Raw genomic sequence first — 18,014 nt, forward strand, 5'->3', positions numbered from 1 at the left:
CACCCACTTCCATGCATTGTGCAATCCCACATGGCTGCCTTAACCTTTACAAGAAAGTACTTTTATACTGCAATGATCAGCACTGGAGTTGCTCCATAGGAATGAGCATCTAGACATGCGCCTCACACCCTGTACCTTTGAAAAGTGGTGATCTAGCAAGCCATGTCATGCCTCCTTTCCTCCAAGCAATCACTGACTGGCTCTCAAGCTGTTATTCAAATTCAGGTCATCGGGGCTGTAGTTGCAGGTGTTATACCTGTACGTTATTGGAGCTGGCAAAACCCATATGCATTCTATCAGTCTTTCATTTTTTTCATTTTTTCATTTCTTTCATTGTCTAACAACCACTTTCCTCAGTTTAGGGCTGTAAATGAAGATGGAACGTATCCAGGTACTCAGTGAGTATAAGCAGAGAAAGTAATCTTAATATGATGTCAGTCTGTCACACAGGACATGCATGGACATACTATACCTATGGGAATTTTGGTGGGTTACAAGTTCGCCTATGGCATGCAAATGAGATATATGAAGAAACTGAAGTATTTGACTAAACTCCAAATGGTCAGATGGAAGACATGCAGAATCTGCAGAGATGGACCTCCCAGGCTGAAAACTGAACTGCAAAACGTAAGTGCTGTGAGGTAGTAATGCTAAGTTCTGCCCCCGGTACGCTATTCCCACACAACTTCAAGCTGAGTATAAAAAGCACAAATACAGAGGTAAAGAAAACAGTTAAAGGTAAATCTTCAGCTCTACCTTATTAAAAGGATGGTTACACATTTTGAGTCTTAAAAGTTCCACATTTCCATATTAAAAGAGATGGTCACACATTCATTATTAATAATTTTTAGAGAATGGGCTTCTGTACATCAGTACCCTGACTGGAGAACAAGCGTTCTCCAGCAAGGTATTAATGTACAAGCAATGCCCAGTGAAAAATGAGTCCACAACTTCATGGTAGCTTATCAAGCCGTAGTGGAGCTTGGACTGAGAAAAATGGATTAGCCTCCATTATTTTACGCTTGCTAAGCAGCACTTTTGCTGTTTAGCGAGTGTAAAATGTCAAAAAGAAGATTAAAAAAAAGGATGTGTGAGTGTATGCATACATGTCAGTGAAAGTGAGAGCGAGCCATTATTTTACACTCGCTAAGCAGCACTTTTGCTGTTTAGCAAATGTAAAATAAAAAAGAGAGAAAATAAATAAATAAAGCGTGTGTGAGAGACTGTATACATGTAAGAGAGAGAGAGAGAACACTTGATTGAGTGTGTGCATGTGTGTGTGTGTGTGTGTGTGTGTGTGTGTGTGTGTGTGTGTGTGTGTGTGTGTGTGTGTGTGTGTGTGTGTGTGTGTGTGAGAAAGAGTGAGACAGAAAGCGATAGTGATGTGTGACTACCTGTGGCGTCAGGCCTTACAATACCCTTGGGAGGGCATTAATTACACATTAACACACCCCCTGTTGGGCATTATTGCTTGCTTAATAAATACCCATATTCAAGGTAAGTAATATTGTATCATACCAATTCTTTAACAGACCGCGGTGGTGGTTGCTGCGGTAGCGTTGTCGCCTCATAGTAAGACGCTGTCCAGTTCGATTCTCAGCTAGAGTGTCTTCTGCATGGAGACATGCGTGAATGGGCGTACCTTTGTTGAAGGTTGTGCATCAGGGCTGGTAACTCGGCACGTAAAAATCAACTACCAATTAGTAGCAGACCGGAGTTCCGCTGTGGCGACCCCTTACCTTGCCGAAAGACACAACAACAACCAATTCTTTAACAGAATATCTGTGGCAAAAAACTTTGACAGGCATATTGTCAATTTTCACTAGAATGTAAGAGCAGCAATAAGCCAAACTGCTGTTCATCAGAGCACTTGCTTTAGTACCAGCAGTAAAGGAATAGCAACTATCATTGTCTTTTTAAGTACTTTTTTGAGTTAGGGTGAGATAGGGTAGATTTTTCTATGCTTACCAAAAAAACGAGTAAAGGCAAAAGTCACTGTCCAAAACAAAACCGTTTAATCCACTTTCTACTGTAGGAAACATAAATATCCTTAAGTGCTTTTCGTCAGCACATATGCTGACTTCTTCAGAGAGTGTTAAAATCAATTAATTAACTAGACTTTATACAGGTATCATTTAAAACCACTTAAACACGTGGCTATAAAGAGCCAATCCATTACTAGTATTAAAAGTGTTTAAGTGGCAACTCGAAATTAAAAAGTTTTTCTCAAAGAACTCGAGACACATTAAGCTCATAAGCTTACAAACAAACACATTATGGTAAAATAAATTAAATGGCTACAATAAATTGTATTAAACTACCCTACATTTATACTAAACATAAATTAAAACAAATTATAATATATAGTAACCCAAACTTGTACAGGTTTAACAACTCTCCAAAATAAACCAGATCTTACCAGAGGCATTCACCTCTTAAGGCTATTCAATTTAAGTACACTTGAGATAGAGCAAATATCATTAAGGCCCAGGTAGCTATAAGCATTAAGTCTTACTTGCCACTTTAGTTCCAACTCTTCAAGCTTTAGTGGTCTCGGGCCCCCTCTACAATCAATGTTTACTTGATCTATAGCCAAAAAGTTAAAAATGTGGTTTTGATAACAAGAATTGTGTTTAGCTAACGCATTTTCAAGTTTACATTTCTTAATAGCGTATAAGTGCTCGTATACTCTGTCCCTAAGCCTTCTCTCTGTTTCCCTATATAGAAGGATGGGCAGAGTGTACATTTAGCTAGATATATGATAAAAGAAGAGTTACAATTAAATCTATGTTTCAATTTATAAACATTGCCATTTATGAAAAAACAGTTGGTCTCCTGCATGTATCTACAATAGTTACAGTTGTAACACTTTGACATCCCTGGATTGCAAGTTGTAGGTTTATCTTTGTGTTCCAATAAGGCTTTAAGGTTTTTTCCTTTCCTAAAGATCACTTTAGGGCGTTCACCTATTTTACTTAAAATAGACGGATGTAATTTAAATAAACCCCAATTCTTTTCCAATATGTTTACACAAAAGTGACTATCTTTACTGAAAGTAGTTATAAAGCTTGCTGTGTTATTAGAGTTAGAGTTAGAAACCAATACCATTTGGCAAGCTTCTTCTGGTTCACTGACACAATTATCCCCTATCATAGTAGGGGAAGGTGCAGAAAGTGAAGCGTCCTTTACTGGCAGTAACGGATGATAAAAGCTGTCTCTTCTCTTCTCCATCACTTCATATATTAATGCATCTAATATTTGTTCTGGGTAACCTCGATGTAAAAACATACTCAAGAGTAAAACACTCTTCCTGAAATTCATGATCCAAGCTAACCATCCTGGCTGCTCTAACAAGTTGGCCCTTGACCACAGATTTTTTCTGATACTGTGGATGGCTGCTTGAAAAATGAAGGAACGTGTTTGAGTATGTTTTCTTTCGAAATATCTTAGCTGTAAAACAGTTCATAAGATGATTTTTACTTAAAAAAACATTGAGGTACGCTATACTTTCAGTGTCAAAAGTAGCCATGAAAGTTAGAAAATTAGTAGTACTATTGATGTAATGTAAAACTAATTTACTGACATTTTCATTTCCATTTAAGAGGATAAAAATGTCATCCAGGAATCTGGTATAGATTTTTCTATGCTGTATGCAATGCAGCAATAAATTCCACTGCCCTGCCTCATGTGAAGAAAAGTCTGTGTTGCTTCTAGAGACAGACAAAATAAAATAAGTTAATGACAATATAAAGAGGTTTGTGTGCAGTGGCCTTAAAAAGTTATATGTGTGAGCTAGAGATGGACACATGCTTAAGTTGGGAAGTTTAAAGAAGATTCAAAAATCAAATAAATTAGTAGCTGTGCACATTCCCAAAACAAATAAACCATAATAAGTGCACTGGTAGGACTGAGGAATGAAGTAAAAATTAATACTTGTATTAATCACCAGAAGAACAAAAGATTGGTGTGTTTACACATGAGTAACAAGGAAAAAGAGGGTACACACAGCTGAGCAGCAAAGGGTACCTGCTGTCATTGCACAGAATGGAAAGAACTGAAGCGTGATTAAGGATATGTACCAGAATCTGCAGTGCCTCCCAATGTTTCCTTTCTTTGAAGTACAGCGATCTCACACCTAATATTTTAAGTTCCAAAATGACTGGGAGACAGGGCTTAGGTATATTCAGTAATCCGCAAACTAAAATAGTAGCATACTTGGCTTCACAGTTTCAAAATAAAGCGCGCAGTTCCTTCATGACACTGTTCAATCCACACTTCTATTCCAGTAAACAGGCTGTCTTTTACCCAGATCCAAATTTCTGGTCTAAAAACAAATACTTCCACAAGGCACATTTCACAGGTTACAGCATGCAGGTTAGCCCTGACATGCTCTATCTTACTCTTTGCTGCCAGGTCTTCCTTTCAGATGAGCTTCTATGTGAGGAATTAATTTCCTGAATTTAGCTCTCCAGGCAACTCCCATTTATACTATAGTATATGGCAATTAAGATATTGTGAGCTAGCTAATTTTTGTGAGAGTATTTCCACATTCTGTTCTGCAGTATATATTCTGGGTGCACAAGTAAAGGTACATACAGATTTTCAGTAGCGATCTATAACTACCATTCTACTGTGCATCTAAGTGTCAGGGTATGAGAGGTGCAGCTGCCCAAAGGACAGTTTAGGGTGCTGATATTCTTATCCAACAGTTTTTTGCAAGATATGAAAGCAAGTTTCAGAATTAGCTGGTTTTTTTTTTTTTTTAATCATAGTTAAATTTTGAAAATGCTAGGACTCACAGTCTTAAATCTGACACTGTTGATAAGAAGCCAGTTGGAAGTTAGTCATTTTTGAAAAGGAGAACAGAGTGATGCTCATAGTATGAAATTAGTGGATAAAATGACAGGCTTTATTAAATGATGTTTGAGTAAATTGCTTGCTTTTAATGACTGCTGAGCAGAGCTGAATCCAGCACTAGATGACCTAGGCAGCTGCTTAGGGTCTGGTGACTGGGGGGGGGGGGGGTGCTGCAACATTTACTTTAATTTAATTAACCAAAAAAAAACGTTCTTATATTTTTAAATGCTTCTTTAAAGACAAACTCTGTGTTGCATCTGCGTGTGTGCATCTTACTCCTTTAGGAGTCTGACACACACAAAACAATACACAAGATTTGATTGATTTCAACACATGTTAGAGCACCTTTATGTCTTGCTCCTTTAGGGTTATATGGAAATATGAACACTGGAACCAGGAACCTTTGGTAGCAGGTACAAAGGGTGTGTGTTAAGGATGGCAAGTTAGTTAACTTGCTCAGGCTTAAACTATGTACCTTGGTTACAGGAAAGAAAAGACTCAATCCTCTCATCAACTACCAGACTATATACTTAAGCGTAGTCATCAGAGTTGATTGAAACGCTCTTAAATGGGTAGTTTTGTCATCAATTGGTTCATATATTTTCTTTCACTGCTTTATGGAAAACAATATTCAGAACTACAGGGGTACATTTTCAATGAATGTGAGCTTCAGTGCACTTTCAATAAATGTGAGCTTCAATGCATTTCAATAAAATGAAGCAAAAAGGGAAGAGACGTTTACTGTTAGTCATGCTAAGTCTGTTTTCAATGTGCAACTGCTTTGTTTAGCAAATGGTTATTAGTGTTTGCTCTATAAAAGCTGAAAGAAGTGTTAATAGCACAAGTAGCATGCTTACCTTTGGTGAAGAAGGCTGTGGGTTTTACTCCCCCACCATGTAGATGGATTACTGACACTGCAGGGTACTTTAATGGAGATGCTGCCCTCCTGAGTGTGTTGTCCTTCAGATGAGATGTTAAGCTGAGGCCTCATCTACCTACTTTGATGGTAGATGCTGTGAGAATATTTATATCCACATGAGCTATCAGAAAGAGCAAGAAGAAGTTCCCCAGTCCCCTAGAAAATGTTCTCCTAGTAATATAAATACCACAAAGAGTCTCCTCTGAAAAGAGGCTACTATTCTAGTGGGACTAAAAAGGACAAATAAATTAAATGTTTTAAATTAAATCCATATCTTTGTCTACAATTCAAAAATAAAGAAGAAAATAGTATGCACACTGATGGTTTTGAACAGTGCAGGTGCAGTGGTGCAGCGGTTAATGCTGTCGCCTCACAGCAAGAGGTTCTCTGGTTCGATTCTCGGCCGCGGTGCCTTCTGTGCGGAGTTTGCATGTTCTCCCTGCGTTTGTGTGGGTTTCCTCCGGGTACTCTGGTTTCCTCCCACATTCTAAAGACATGTGTCTGGAGCATTTCTCCCCGGGCCTCTGCTGAAAACAGGATCTGTGTAACCTAGTCAGACTTTCCCGGTCAACAAATGTTAAATAAATAAAAAAATAAATTTATGGTAATTGGGGGTAGAGGTAAGTAATGGGACACCGGAATGACTGCTGAAGGGGGGGGGGGTGAGCCATTACCCTGCCAAGGGTCTTCATTTGACCATGATCCAGCTCTGATTCTGAATACAGAATGAGATAGCCTTTTTCAGTTTGTCAGAGAAGCTCTTCTTTGCACTAAAAACTTGCCTCCCAGTATTTAGCCCATGAAAAACAGAACATGCACCATCTGAGAACTGGATACTGATCCTGTAGTAAAGTGTATCCAGGGGATTTGAAAAGGAGAGACTAGTCCATAATCTTAAGAGATTGATGATATTTAACTGCATCATTAATTAGGCGCCTATGAGTAGCAGTTATATGCCTGATTAGAAAAGGTTGGACAAGCTTGACAATGGTGCCAGAAAATGGATTGCCTTGGTTTTGGAAAGATTTATATCATGATCCTCAGTTTTTTGTCCTTAACCCACCTTTCATACTTTCTTGACCTCTACCCAGTTCCCTACCCATTACTGGGTTTACCAGCCCCTCCATTTATTCCTTAGTCTAACACTGATCAGGCTGGGTCTGGTGTGGAACTTAAGGGCACCCTGAGGGTCAAACCAGCAACTTTGTGTCCTACCTTAAGACCCTCTCTATCTGTAATTCTCATCCTGGAATCATCCAGGGGACAATACCCTCTTCCTGGTCCTGTCTCCACTCAGGGAGTGTCAAAATGAACATCCCACCCCCAATGGGATAGGCATGCACACACCTCCATTCCAACACCTCAAACATCACTGCCGCTAATCAATCCTGGGTCACCTGGGCCACAGTTAGGGCTTTATCCTTCTATGTCTTGATGCTGGCTGAGTCCACATTTTTGTTAAGATCATTGGATGTGATGTCCTGTAGAGTAGATTCAGAGGATTACAAGGTCATGAGCATATCACTCACTTACAAGTAAGGATGTTCAGAAGTAGGTGCATTAATATATATATAAGATAGTCATGTACCAGCACTGAAATGTTGGATACTACCAAGGTGGCCATAGTGAGAGGGGAAAAGGACATTAAATACTGTCACTTACAAGAAATCAGCAAATGGGTAATCTGAGATCAAGGGTCAGCCGAAAAATCAAAGTTAATTTTATTTTCATCATTTATCAAGAGGTTGTAAAAACAAGAGACAGTTAAGCTTTTTTTCACAGATCAGTGATAAAACAAAGGGCATAAGCGTTTCATTTTTTTCTTTAATATGAGATATGCAAGAAATAATGCTCAGTAAAATTGGTGTTATAAAGACATAATGGACCGACCATGGGATATTTTGAGACCCAATGTGGTGGAAGGCAACCTCACTTCTGAAAAGTCAGCTATTTCCCTGTAATGCCCTCCTTGGAAAGCATTATTTTGTTTAGAAAACAGGCTATCTATGGATATGTTTTGGATATGTTTTATAGTTTTATTATTAAAATAAATATTATGTATATGATTTTGATGCAAAATAGCTACAATCCTTTTAATACATTGTGTTTTTCAATAGGCAATGAATTATGACATCTTAGTTGCTAATATAGTGTTATTCCCCTCACTGCTTGTTTCCCATAGACTTAGACAACAGTACACAAACACACACACACACACACACACACACACACACACACACACACACACACACACACACACACACACACACACACACACACAAACACACACACACACACACATCAAGGCAAGCTATCGATTACTATTATATAACAACGCATCTCCCTCCATTAATCTATCCATACATACATCCACCTCTGATATTTTTAGGGATGTTGTTGAACCAGTGTATGAATTTGGAATTTCTCCTGTTTTAGCCTCTACCACTTTCTCATTAAAGTTTTTAGAGTTATCCACTATTTTTCCTCTGAAATACTATTTCCTTACATCCCTAACATGCTACTCAGTTTATATTCTCAGTTTGCATCCTTATGTTTCTTTATCTCTCAGTTTTAAATTTGGTGAAGGTTTGGGTTCTGTGAATTATTTTACTTGTTTGAAAGTTTCTATCACACACCACCTGGCATCATCGTTAATTTTCTGCATGACTTATGATATAGCTTTTGCACCACTCCTTTTGCTTGTCCCTTGCCTCTCTTTCATTATTATGGTGTGCTCCCCTGAAATGGATAAAGCACTATAGACAGGAAATTTCCAGCTCTCTGTCATATAGCATAATACGTTTCTATTTCCTTCCAGTGGGATTTCATATCCCATATCACAGTGCTCCATCTGCCCTCATCGCTGCATTCTCATACCCCACTGGCTTACCTTTGTGCTCTGCAGTATGAACAACATCAAGTCCTGCATAGCTTCTGTTGCTTCTGCACCTCCCCTCCCCCACAATGTGTATTTTTTTCTTGAAACTTTGTTTCCTAAGTGCATTGTTTTAAAATTTTTCTATTGAATTTAAACTGCAGCATTGTAAACTATTTATCCATGCTTGCAGGTCTAATGTTATATTTTTTATACTTATATCATTATTTTATTCCAATAAAAAATGAGAAAAAAAGAAGACAAGCTAATCCTTCCAGGCCATTAGTTTTATACACAACTTCAGACATGAAGCACAACTAGTTAAAACTAACAGTGTACCTAATGAAATAAATGCCAAGTTACACACTAAGTTTCAATATCTCCCAATGCTATCTAACTTTGGCATTAGCAAGGATTTCAAATAGTCTGTTATACCTCAACTTGTGAACCCTAAATTACCCTTTCTAGGTCTTAGAATATGCAGTAAAAATGTTCTGTTCTATTCTTTTCTGTGACTGAAAACATTTGTATAATATATAAACCAAAAATTGCAATCTTTGTATTCCAACTTGCTTTAAAATGTTCCACAGACACTGATTGTCTTCTGAATTACTACAGTAACATTACAATAATAAATTAATTGACGGATTACTTTCTCATGATATTAACTATGACGTTCACTGCAGTAAATGTCTTAAGCTGTTTCACAATAATACACAGATTTTTTGCTTTCCAAATAAACAGAACCCTCTTATTCTATCTACCTCATCTATCCATTACACCGTGAACTGTGTTTACTAAAAAAATTGTGTCCTAACAATGCTAATTACTTTGCAGACATTTCTGGTAGATTTCAGAAATTCTAAATTCATTTTTTTATTTATTTCACTGTGTATATCTAATACCATATAGATATCTTACATTTGCCCATAGATAATTGGTTATGGCAGTGCTTATACAATATTTCTTCATGAAAATCATTAAAAGAGTTAACAGATATAACAGTTCTTTGCTAAAAATAAAGGGTTAACAAACAAACATCTTCGTCATGTAATCATATAGTAACAAATGAGAACAGTTCATCACAAATTGCAGTAAATACACATAATCACATGGCTGATAACAGTGGAGGAAAAAGATTTCTTAAATTTAAACTACTGGATTATTTTGATCAACACACTGCTTTTAATTTACAACCCTGTTTGATAAAGAGTGCTAAAATCCATCAGTGTCATCTTGCTGTTACCTTACATGACTCCGATACTTTTGAAGTTTAGCCTGCTTTTTCAGCTACATAAATTACAATGTTGAGTAATACTCTTGTATATTTAATGCTTCTTTGAAGAAACCTTTTTAGTTGTAATTTTTGAGAATTAATTTAATCAAAAAGCATGCACTCCAAGAAAGAAAAATACAAAAAATTACGTAAATAATAATAAATGGTATTCATTGAGGCCAGCTTCTAGCTTCAATTTCAAGTCTTGTAATCCATAGTGACAACGACAACTTCCAAAAATGCACTTGGTCCTAGTGTGAAGATAGTCCTTTCTGCAAGTATTAACAAACAAACCCTTGACAATTAAATTATCATAGTTATGGAATCTTCTGGGTCACTGTCAGAGTTCCGTCCTTCTATGTCATGGAGTTGTCCTGTACTGTGCCAGCATTTGAAATGCCGAGTACCGACAAGCATACCTCTCAATCTCCTAGTTCAAGAAATCTGTACAAAGCATAAAATAATGGGGGACAAAGGCCCAAAGATAAGTACATACTTTAAATATTGCTCTTATAAACTGAGAAAGATGTGCACAAAGAATAAGACGATTTGTGTTAGCATGCATTTTCTGAAGGGTATTAAGTCTAAAACTCAAACGTATGCCATTATTTAATGAATTCAGTCCTCAGTGATTTGCTAGCAAACCACACAATTTATGAGGAACAGACCAAAAATAAGAGGCAAAAATCTGGACATTCTGCAAAAATCTAGACAGTTGAGAGCTAGGCCGACAAGCAAAAAAAAAAAAAAAGACCAAATACCCAGAGAAGAGCGAATGTCAAAAATTGCTCTCCTCCTTAAAACTTCTTTTTGCGGGGTGTGGGAAGCCCCCCTCCACCGTCACACCAGAAACTTATATATACTAACTCAAGACTGCCATACCTTGAAAGAAAAAGAGAATACTCTTTGAAATGACACCTTGGACCATTTTGTATATGTAAGTTCACTTTTTGAGCATTCATTCTCTGTTTTTTGGGACTCAATCAAGCAGGTCATGACATTTCAAATGGTTACTGCCTTGGAGCTCTTGGGGACCTTTTGAATGCTAGACATAAGAATATTGTTTACTCACCATTTTGTTGCAGGTGACATACAAGCACAAGTTTGTAGTTTTTCGAAGGAGAAACAATAGTGTGACCATAAATACAGTAAAATAGTTATGAGGGGATTGATGATTTGTCAAAATGGAATGCAAACATGGTAAAGAAAATCCTCTTCCCATAAACAATAAGGTTCATAGGTAGGTACTAGGCTACTGGACCTAGGGCCTATATAAGCCTAGCCATAAAGGTACCCTGGCTTTCGCCACCCAAGAAAATTATTTTCCTGTGCCCCTGTCAAGCAGAGCCACAGAGGTGATCCCTGCAGTGAATTTCCCATACAATCGTCAAGATTTTTCTTGAAGAGTGCTAATAAGGAGCTTTGTTTGATATAGATAGGTAGTTTTTTCCAGAGTATGGGAAGTATCTGGGACAGGAATCTATCTCTCCAGCATGTTCTGTTTATTGTGGTAACAAGGTTTGGATCCCTAGAGCATATAGCTCGGAAGGATTGGGATTTTTTTAAGTGGAGCATGTCCAATAGCTCTGGGTTTGACATAGCTTTGTATGTTAGGCAGAGATCGCCTCTGAGTAGAAGATATGTGACAGAGTAAAGCTGGAGTTTTTTGAGACGGTCTGCGTAGGGCATCTGTTTGAGGCCAATAATCCTCTTTGTGAGGTATTTCTGTGGGGTACAAACTGAAAGGGGCATTGTACTCTATAATGAGTGATGAGTAGAGGGGGAACAATGACCTCTTTTTTCCTGGATGAGAAACCTTTTGTGATGAGATGTGCCACATAGAAGGATTTCCTGACTACTGTGGCAATGTGATTATCAAAGGAGAGACTACTGTCCACCTGTGTTCCAAGGTCTCTTATCACACTTTTGGCATTAAGTAGACTATCACCTATGTGGTAGCTCATGGGTACAGAATTTTTACCAAAGGGGATGACAATGCACTTTTTGGCATTGAGCTTGAGGCCATGGCTTTGACACAAGGCATCTGTCTCAGTGAGGCCCTTTTGTAGGATGTCCACATCGTTAGGAGTTTCGATTATGGCTCCTAGTTTGCAGTCATCTGCAATCTTCATTAGCCAAAGACCTTTTGTGTTAGCCTGTGCTTCAGAAAAATAGATACCAAACAGGAGAGGATCCAGGACTGAATCCTGTGGTACTCCACTTGTCACTGGTCTGAAATCGGATTTAGAGTCTGCTACTTTCACAGTGTGGGTTCTGTCAGTGAGCCAGTTGGCAACTAATCTTGTGACATGGGAATGTATACCTAGTTTAGTGAGTTTATCTATAATTCCAGAGTGGGGGATGGTGTCAAAAGCCTTGGTGAGATCAAGATAGGCTGTGTGAACCACCTTACCCTCATCTACAGCTTTGGTGACTGCTTCAAAAAAGTCTATCAGGTTTAGGAGACATGATCTGCCTTTTACAAACCTGAACTGGGTGGGGTCCAGAGTTTGGAGATTACCAATGTCTTTGTTTATGAGTTCCATGATGATACGATAAGAAGCTGTGTATCCAGAGTTATAGGTCTAATGCAGTTAAATAAGTTAGAGAAAAGACAACATTAAAATTAGTCTAGGGCACATGGCCACAAAATACCAAAAACATGAAGTTGAGTTTTCACCTGTCATTTTTATGGGAAAGGATAAATATTGAAAAGAAAATGTTTCACCAGTGAGAACGTTTCAACAGTCTTCTCACAGTTTATGTCCACATTCTGAGTGATACAAGCTCATACATTTTTTACACAGAAAGATGTGCACAAAGACACTAGAAAACAATCATAGATTCATAGGTAAGTACTAGGCTAGCTGCCCTTGTGGAATGTTTATGCCTAGCTAATTTCCCTTTTTGTGCTCAAAATAACATATCCAATTTGGTTATAGATTGTTCTTACCCATACCATGGTTGATAATTATATATTACCCCTATAGGATAAAGCATTTAAGAGCTCCCTCTGTCCATTAACAGTACAGGGGGCAGTCCTGGGACTGTTTCCCATCCACAGATCAAAGTTGAACTTGAAAAATGGACAGGGATGCACTATGTTTTATGTGGACACAGAGTCTGCTCTACAACAGAGGTATCTTTTGTCAGATATATATGTCCCTCTTAACCTTCTGTTGATGTTACAGATGAGGTTTAGATTCCTAGAACAAGTATTTCTGATGCCATCTGATTTGCTGTTCTGCAGTGAGTCCATCAGTAATGGGTCAGAGGATGCCCTGTATGCCAGACACAGGTCATCTCTTAGTAGTCTGTAGGATACCGAGTACAGAGACAGGGCTTTGAGTCAGCCCACATAGGATATGTTGTTTACACCATGATATAATACCTTTTATTGAAGCAATATAGGTTTTGAAGCTACTTCAGCTTTTGAGTTGGCATGAACCCTTCGTCAGGAGTTAAGGATGTATAGATGGTAATAAATAAAGTCCAATACAGACTGATGCTGTTGTTTCAGTGAAAGCTTACAATAAACTCAGTTATTCAGTGCATAAGGTAGGATAACTAACTATTCATGAACAGAAAAGAATGAGGCAGTATTACAACTTTAATACCTGTTTCATTCGGGAAGATCTTTTTGCATCATATCCTTCTTATCTGACCACTGAATTGCAGCTTTTTGGCTTGTCAAGTGTTCCGTTACATATGCTTAAAGCATGTCATTATAATAACACAGCTTTCTTTGTTAAATCTATGTGCCTCAAGGATTCAGTCACTTATTTATTTGTCTGTGTTTCAGGGTAGGGCACTAATCTCCATGGACATTTTATAGACTCAGCATGGGAGTTGTATCTGATTAAATGACTTGTTCAAAGTCAAACAGTTATGCAATGGGGGCTGAGGGAATCAAACCCTGCACCACTGGACCATAGGAAACAGCTTAGAAACAGCACCTTAATCCTTTTAGCTAACTGCCTGACTACTAGACACACTAGGTTATAATGTTACCCTGTAAAAATTAGACATACAGCTGCGATAACCTTGATTTGGGCAAATACAGCACACACATGCGCAAAGAGGTCTGCTTCAGAATATTGAAACCCCATATAAGTGAACCCATTTCATTGAGATGACAATATTGAATCTACAGTTAAATAAAACCTTAAACCAGTGAAAAGGTTCATCAGGAAACTAACCACTTGGCCACCAGGACAACAAATACACAACAAAGCAATTAAAGTCCCCCAAAGTAGGAGGGCTGCACCCACCACAGCTCCCTAACTATATATACCAACTCTGAGGTCACACTATAGTGGGGAAAAGGGCAAATACATGCAGGGTGGCTAAGTGGTTAGTTTCCTGGTGAATGTTTTCACAGGTTTAAGGTTTTGTTTAACTGAAGATTCGATATTGTCATCTGAGTGAAACAGGACTCACTTATATGGGGTTTCGATATTCTCAGGGAGACCTGCACAAACACATACACACACACACACACACACACACACACACACACACACACACACACACACACACACATATACACACACACACACACACACACACACACACACACACACACACACACACACACACACAGTTACCTACCCTATAAAAAGCATATACATCTACGTTCTCTACCCAAAAGTACAAGCAGCCTTACTGATCCTCAATATGAACCTTAGAAGTATATGTAGCAAAGTATCAAATCTATCTATATCTATATCTATATATGCGTATAAATATATATATATATATATATATATATATATATATATATATATATAAATATACATACATATATATATATATATATATATATATATATATGCAAACATTACCCTGTGCTCCCCAGATACATCAATCGTTAGGGAAACCTGGCTAAAACCAGATGTAAATGACAAAGGAATTCTCCTATCAGACTACAACACTCTAAGAAAGGATAGAAAAAAGAAAAAGGCTGGAGGGGTTGACATTTTTCATAGACGTATCTTCATATTTTAACCTTATTCCTCTGGTACCAATAACAATACCACCAAAGAAATCCTGCGGTGCATACTCACCAATATAAGCCATGAAACAATCATACTGAGGGACAGTAATATTGACTGACAACTAATATTATCTGATACTTCCACCTACACATCAAACCTATATAATTTCGCTCAATTCATCAGTGCCCAGACAAGGCTTAACAGAGATACCAGTAGGGAATCTATAATGGATTGAATTCCCCCCTCATTTCCGAACAAAATAATCACCAGTGGTTTCCTACCGGACACCAACAGTGACCATCTTTCTAACTTAATACTAGCCACAGGCAAATCACAATACAGGCAAGCATGCAGTGTTAGCAAATTCCAAGTACAAAATTTTATTTCCAACTTTCAGCTATGTAACTGGAATATTATAAAAATGTATCTAGCGGAAATAGCCTCAAAATTAAAAAAAAATATTTCTAAATATACTAAATGATTTGACCCCCATAAGAAGAAAAATGATAAAATACAACCCAGCATCCATATAAATAAAAGAAAAACAATGTATGCATATCATGGACAAAGCTGGCAGCAATGTTCACAAAACAAATCTCAGTGCAAGTGGGAATATTTCAGACATCTCAGAAATCATAAAAAAATCCCATATTAAAACAGACAAAAACGTCTATATTAACATCCAGGAAAAACACCATTGTAACCCAAAGCTCTTCTGGGCATCACTGAAAACTCTTCTCCACCCTGGGTAAACAACCATACCAACCCTATTGATGAATAATAACAACAACAACATTGCCACCAAGTTTAATAGCCACTCCATCCTGACAGCTTTATCTCTTCACAAAGATTATCTCTCCTCTAATCCTCCATCATATATTTAACTAAATGACCTCACAATGGCTCTCTCCTTAAAACCTGTACCTACATCAATAATCAAAGAACATCTGTAAAATATGAAATCCACAAGTCTAGCTGCAGATAATCCTCCATGTGAATGCATCAGGATGGCAGCAGACCCAATGACCTAGCCAGTCTTCATATTTTATTAATCATTCCATTACAGAGAGCCATATCCAAACCCTATGAAAATATCATATATCATATACTTTCACAAAGGTAGTAATTCAACAGAATTCTCTAACTGCAGATCTATTGTAATACTGTTTCCCTTATCAAAAAATCCTAGAGAAATATATTCACACACAGTTCCTCAAGTGCCTTACTGAAACAACCTCCTCGGACCCAACACAGCTTTTGTCCAAGTCATAGCACCACAACTACCCTTCTACATTTTACCATAACAAGGAATCATAATAGAAATGCAGGCCACTTAATCTTGTCTGCCATCCTTGACTTATCCAAAGCAGTTGACACCATCTCTTACCGTAAACTACTAACTAAAGTTTCCTCAATAGGCCTTTCACAACCTATGTTATAATGGTTCAATAAAAACATACCTTCTCAGCTTTCCATCCAGTTCCTGTAAGTGACCCTCAAGGCTTGATTCTTTCTCCACTTCCATGTGATATATTTATAAACAAGCTCCACTAAACTACCAAATAAGCATCCATCGAGCAGTATGTCAATGACACCACCCTATTCTGCATTGCAACAAGTCTTGCAAATCTGCAAGCGGTCAACCAAAAATTCTTTTCCCTTTTTGATTCTTGGCTAACTGATGAGTGTCTGCTCTCAAGCACTCTTTTAATATTACATTAGCCAATGGAACTACCATAAAAAGGTAGCCCAGACAAAAATACTATGAGCAACTGTAGACAAAATCAAAAATCTGATCAGCATACATAGCAAGTTATAACAAAAGAAAAAAAAAATAACACTAAAATGGCACTTTGCTAATGGTAAAATCCATACCTAACTGATGAGCAAGGAGACTGAACCATTGTCCAGTCCTCCTTCTCTTCCACACTCTAGTATGCATCAGACATATTTACAAACTTGCAAACCACACTGCAAACAAATAAAAGAAAAACTCTGGTTTGGCAAGCTACCAAGAAAATCCACAGAATTAATAAAACGAAACTGTTAGAAATCCACTAGTATAATGAAACGTAACTGTTTAAAGGTCACCAAGTTTCACAACACAAAGCTGTAGATAATCCACAGGTTTATTAAAACAAAACTGTTTGAAATGCTTTTCGTTTGCCTAACCGGCAAAATTCATCAGAAACATATTCAAAAGAGAAAAGACTTCATTTTATAAGAACAACTGGTTAACATTAACCAATTATGACACATTAGCTTTAAAAATTTAAAGGCACCCTAATGTATAAAACAGCAACTCCGTACACGTAAACAACAGCAATTTACTAGTCTGCAATACTAACTTTAACACTCTACACTAAATAGCTGATGACAACATAATAGAGTGGGTGACTGTCACTAAGTAACCAATTTAAGAAAAAGTCGGAAATCTACCTCTTTAAACTTTTTAATTTTAATACACTACTAATGGAACAAGTATCATTTAAACCTGGTGGACTGTAGGCATTCAGCCTAACTTGCCAAGTTATTTCCAGTTCTTCTAACTTTAGGGGTATAGGACCACCCCTACTGTCATACTTAACTTGGTCTATAATAATGAACTTAAAGGCATGATCTTGATTGCTGAAGATGTGCTTAGCTAAAGCATTCTCTAGTCTGTGTTTATTAATCGCATATTGGTGTTCATATATCCTGTCGCGGAGCTTCCGCACCATTTTTCCTATATAGAAAACAGGACAAAATTTACAGCTAGCTAAATAAACTACAAAACTGGAATTACAATTAAATTTGTCCTTAAGTTTGTATTGTGTACCATTGATGTTGAAATTATTGGTGACATCCACGTATTTACAATAATTACAGCTTTCGCACTTGTTCATACCACTACAGCGAACTGTTGGAATACTTTGTTGTTCCAAGAGGGTCTTTAAATTCTTCCCTCTTCTAAAAGTCACCCTAGGAAAATCACCTATTTTAGTGTGTATATTTGAATTTGTTTTAAATAATTCCCAGTTTTTCTGTAGTATTCCAATACATAAGTAACTATGCATAGTGTAGGTGGTAGTAAAACTTAACAAGGCATCT

General features: G+C 37.5%; 1 protein-coding gene across 1 annotated transcript in view; it reads left to right on the forward strand.

The window, feature by feature from the left end:
• LOC122791457 (mucin-2-like) overlaps nt 1-18,014 on the forward strand; it is a 508,385-nt gene that overhangs the window by 114,040 nt on the left and 376,331 nt on the right. The window lies entirely within an intron of this gene.

This window comes from Protopterus annectens, chromosome 17.part0 (genome assembly GCF_019279795.1).
Source record: "Protopterus annectens isolate FY-2018-M chromosome 17.part0, PAN1.0, whole genome shotgun sequence".
In the NCBI taxonomy this organism is placed as follows: Eukaryota; Metazoa; Chordata; order Ceratodontiformes; family Protopteridae; genus Protopterus; species Protopterus annectens.